The sequence below is a fragment of the Hordeum vulgare genome, chromosome 2H, assembly GCF_904849725.1.
Source record: "Hordeum vulgare subsp. vulgare chromosome 2H, MorexV3_pseudomolecules_assembly, whole genome shotgun sequence".
NCBI classification, from domain to species: domain Eukaryota; kingdom Viridiplantae; phylum Streptophyta; class Magnoliopsida; order Poales; family Poaceae; genus Hordeum; species Hordeum vulgare.
This window is the reverse complement of record NC_058519.1, coordinates 119,661,556-119,667,269: the sequence shown is the minus strand read 5'-3', so window position 1 is coordinate 119,667,269 and position 5,714 is coordinate 119,661,556.

Genomic DNA, 5,714 nt, shown 5'->3' with positions numbered 1-5,714 from the left:
CAGAAACCTTAACCATCTTTGATCAACGAGCTAGTCCATTAGAGGCTTACTAGGGACAGTGTGTTGTCTATGTATCCACACATGTATTTGAGTTTCCAATCAATACAATTCTAGCATGGATAATAAACGATTATCTTGAACAAGGAAATATAATAATAAATATTTTATCATTTCCTCTAGGGCATATTTCCTACAGTCTCCCACTTGCGCTAGAGTCAATAATCTAGCTCACATCACTATGTGATTTACATTGTAATGAATCTAACACCCATACAGTTCTTGTGTTTATCATGTTTCGCTCGTGGAAGAGGCTTTGTCAACGGGTCTGCAACATTGAGATCCATGTGCACTTTGCAAATATTTATGTTCCCCCTTGATGTAATCGCGGATGGAATTGAAGCGTCGCTTTATGTGCCTGGTCCTCTTGTGAAGCATCGGTTCCTTGGCTAAAACAATGGCACTAGTGTTGTCACATAACAGTCATTGGATCCAGTGCACTCGGCACAACTCCAAGATCTGTCATGAACTCCTTCATCCTAACACCTCCTTTAGCCGCCTCCGAGGCAGCTATGTACTCCGCTTCGCATGTAGAATCAGCTACCACGCTTTGCTTGGAACGACACCAGCTTACCGCACCCCCATTGAGAATATATACGTATCCGGTTTGCGACTTAGAGTCATCCACATCAATGTCTAAGCTTGCATCGACGTAACCTTCTACGACGAGCTCTTGATCACCTCCATACATGAGAAAATTTTCCTTAGTCCTTTTCAAGTACATCAGAATATTCTTGATCGCTATCCAGTGTTCCATTCCTGGATCACTTTGAAACATTCCCGTCATGCTTATGGCAAGGATGACATCAGGTCTTGTGCACAAGGGGAGACACTCACCTTTTCTCTATCTTCTGCAGTCACTGGGCATTGAGTCTTACTCAATTTCACACCTTGTAACACACGCAAGAACCCTTTCTTGGACTGGTCCATTTTGAACTTCTTCAAAACTTTGTCAAGGTATGTGCTGTGTGAAAGTCCTATTAAGCGTCTTGATCTATCTCTATAGATCTTGATGCCTAATATGTAAGCAGCTTCTCCTAGGTCCTTCATTGAAAAACTCTTGTTCAAATAATCTTTTACGCTTCCCAGAAATACTATATTGTTTCCAATCAACAATATGTCATCCACATATAATATTAGAAACGCTATAGAGCTCCCACTCACTTTCTTGTAAATGCAAGCTTCTCCATAAACTTGTATAAACCCAAACTCCTTGATCACATCATCAAAACACTCATTCCAACTCCGAGATTCTTGCACCAGCCCATAAATCGATCGCTGGAGCTTGCACACTTTGCTAGCATTCTCTGGATCGACAAAACCTTCCGGTTGCACCATATACAACTCTGCCAAATTTCATAATCGAAAAATGCAGCTATTCCTACCATGATTCTAATGGACTTAAGCATCGCTACGGGTGAGAAAGTCTCATCGTAGTAAACTCCTTGAACTTGTGAAAAACGCTTTGCCACAAGTCGAGCTTTATGGACGGTCATATTGTCGTCGGTGTCCATCTTCTTGTTAAAGATCCATTTATTTTGAATGGCCTTTCGCCCTTCAGGTAATTCTTCCAAAGTCCACACTTTGTTTTCATACATGGATCCTATCTCGGATTTCATGACCTCTAACCATTTGTTAGAATCTGGGCCCACCATCACTTTTCCATAGCTCGTAGGTTCGTCGTTGTCCAACAACATGACTGTTAAGACAGGGTTACCATACCACTCAGGAGCGGTGCGTGCCCTTGTCGACCTACGAGGTTCGATAGCAACTTGATCTGAAGCTTCATGATCATTATCATTGGCTACCTCTTCAATTGACGTAGGATCCATAGAAACAACTTTTTGTGCTGCACTACTCTCTGGTTGAAGCAAAGGTTCTACAACCTCATCAAGTTCTATCTTCCTCCCACTGAATTCTTTTGAGAGAAACTCTTTCTCAAGAAATGTTCCATTTTTAGCGACAAACACTTTGCCTTCGGATCTGAGATACAAGGTGTACTCAACTGTCTCTTTTGGGTATCCTATGAAGACGCGTTTCTCCGCTTTGGGTTCCATCTTTTCAGGTTGAAGCTTTTTGACATAAGCATCACATCCCAAACTTTAAGAAACAACAACTTTTGCTTCTTGCCAAAACACAGTTCATATGGCATCATCTCAATGGATTTTGATGGTGCCCTATTTAAAGTGAATGCAACTGTCTCTAATGCATAACCCCAAAATGATAACGACAAATCGGCATGAGACATCATAGAACGCACTATATCCGATAAAGTACGATTACGACGTTCGGACACACCATTGAGCCGTGGTGTTCCAGGCGGTGTCAAGTGTGAAACAATTCCACATTGTCTTAAGTGGGTGCCAAACTCATAACTTCGATATTCTCCTCCTCGATCAGATCGTAGGAATTTGATCTTGTTATGACGATTCTCCACTTCACTGTGAAATTTCTTGAACTTTTCAAACATTTCAGACTTGTGTTTCATTAAGTAAATATAACCATACCGACTTTAGTCACGGATGAAGGTGTGAAAATAAGGATATCCACCGCGCGCCTGAATGCTCATCGGACCGCACACATGAGTGTGTATGATTTCCAACAAGTCACTTGCTCGCTCCATTGTTCCGGAGAACGGAGTTTTGGTCATCTTGCCCATGAGGCATGGTTCATATGTGTCAAGTGATTCAAAATCAAGTGACTCAAAAAGTACATCAACATGGAGTTTCTTCATGCGCTTTACACCAATATGACCCAAGCGGAGTGTCACAAGAAAGTGGTACTATCGTTATCAACTCTACATCTTTTGGCATCAATTTTATGAACATGTGTGTCATTACTATCGAGATTCAATTGAAACAAACCCCTTGCATTGGGTTCATGACCATAAAAATATTACTCATATAAATAGAACAAGCATTATTCTCTGATTTAAATGAGTAATCATCTCGCAATAAATAAGATCCAGATATAATGTTCATGCTTAACACAGGCACTGAATAACAATTATTTAGGTTCATCACTAATCCCGATGATAACTGAAGTGAGAGTGTGCTCACGGTGATTGCATCAACCTTGGAACCATTTCCCATGTGCATCGTCACTTCATCCTTCGCCAACCCCCGTCTATTTCGATGTTCCTGTTTTGAGTTGCAAATGTGAGCAACCAAACCAATATCAAATATCCAGACACTATAGTGAGAGTTGGTGAGGTACACATCACTAACATGTGTATATCATATATGTGCACTTGGGGCAGTTCCACTTTCTAGTGACCAGTACCCTTGCAATGATAGCACTTAGTTTATGGCTTGGGCCCAGCCTTGGGTTTCTTCACGGGAGGGGCAACAACTTTGCCGCTCTTCTTGAATTACCTTTATTTCCCTTGCCATTTTTCTTGAAACTGGTGGTCTTATTGACCATCAATACTTGATGTTCCTTCTCGTTTTCTGATTCATCGAATTTCAGCATCACAAACAGCTCGACGACTGATTTATTCATCCCTTGCATGTTGTAGTTCAACACAAAGCTTTTGTAGCTAGGTGGTAGTGATTGAAGAACTTTGTCGGTGATTTCCTTTGGTGGGAGAACAATTCCCAACTCAGTGAGACGGTTGGCATACCGAGACATTCTGAGTACATGCTCACTGACATACCCTTTCTCCTCTATCTTCCAAGCATAGAACTTATCGGAGGTCTCATACCTCTTGATTCGGGCATTCTTCTCAAAGATAAACTTCAATTCCTAGAACATCTCATATGCTCCATGACGTTCAAAACGTCTTTGAAGTCCAGGTTCTAAGCCATACAAGATCGCACGTTGTACTACGAGTAGTCATCCAAACGCGACTAACAGATGTTCATAACGTCTTTAGCCACCGGGAAGAGGGGTGCATCAAGGATATAGCACTTTTGGGAAACTGTGAGGACAAGCCTTAGATTACGGGCCCAGTCAACAAAGTTGCTCCCATCATCTTTCAGCTTAGATTTCTCTAGGAACGCATTAAAATTCAAGGGTGCTACTGCGCGAGCCATTGATCTACAACATAAATTTGCAAAGATTACTTAGACTATTGTTCAAGATAATGAGTTTAGTTAATGATATTACTAAAAAAACTCCCACCCAAATCGACATCCCTATAGTCATTTGAGTGACACATGATCCAAATCCACCAACCCAAGTCTGATCATCACGTGAGATGAGTTGGTTTCAATGGTGAACATCTTCATGTTGATCATACCAACTATATGACTCATGTTCGACCTTTTGGTTGTTGGAAATACGCCCTAGAGGCAATGATAAATAGTTATTATTATATTTCCTGTTTAAAGTTAATCGTTTATTATCCATGATATAATTGTATTGAATGAAAACATAGATACATGTGTGGATACATAGACAAAACAATGTCCCTAACAAGCCTCTAGATGGCTAGCCAGTTGATCAATGATAGTCAAGTTTTTCTGACTATATGCAAGTGTTGTCACTTGATAACTCGATCACATCATTAGGAGAATCATGTGATGGACTAGACCCAAACTATGAACGTAGCATATTGATCGTGTCGTTTTATTGCTATTGTTTTCTGCGTGGCAAGTACTTGTTTCTATGACCATGAGATCATATAACTCACTGGCACCGGAGGAATACCTTGTGTGCATCAAATGTCACAACGTAACTGGGTGACTATAAATGTGTTATACAGGTATCTTCGAAGGTGTCCGTTGAGTTAGTATGGATCAAAACTGGGATTTGTCACTCCGTGTGACGGAAAGGTATCTCGGGGCCCACTCGGTAATACAACATCACACACAAGCCTTGCAAGCAGTGTAGGTCACGGGATCTTGTATTACAGAACGATTATAGAGACTTGCCGGTAACGAGATTGAAATAGGTATGCGGATACCGACGATCAAATCTCGGGCAAGTAACATACCGAAGGACAAAGGGAATGACATACGGGATTATATGAATCCTTGACACTGAGGTTCAACCGATAAGATCTTCGGAGAATATGTAGGATCCAATATGGGCATCCAGGTCCCGCTATTGGATATTGACCGAGGAGTGCCTCGGGGCATGTTTACATAGTTCTCGAACCCGCAGGGTCTGCACACTTAAGGTTCGATGATGTTTTAGTATAGTTGAGTTATATGTGTGGTTACCGAATGTTGTTCGGAGTCCCGGATGAGATCACGGACGTCACGAGGGTTTCCGGAATGGTCCGAAAACGAAGATTGATATATAGGATGGTTTCATTTGGTCACCGGAAAGTTTCGGGCAATTCTGGCAGTGTACCGGGAGTGACGAATGGGTTCCGGGAGTTCACCGGGAGGGGCCCACCCACTCGGGAGTGAGACCAAGGCACTAGGTTGGCGCCACATGTCCTTATTGGGATGGTGGAGTCAGCCCAAGGGGCTCATGGCGCCACATAAGAAAACACCAAAGGAAAATAAAATAAAAAAAGGGAAAGAGGGAGGTGGGAAGGAAGAGGAGGACTCCTCCTTCCCAAACCGAATTGGAGGAGGAGTCCTCCTCCTCCCCTTGGCCGGCGCACCTTGAGGGCTTGTCCCTCAAGGTTAGCCCTCCGCCCCCCTCCTATATATAGTGGTGTTTTAGGCCTGATTTGAGACAACTTTTGCCACGTGCAACTCAAC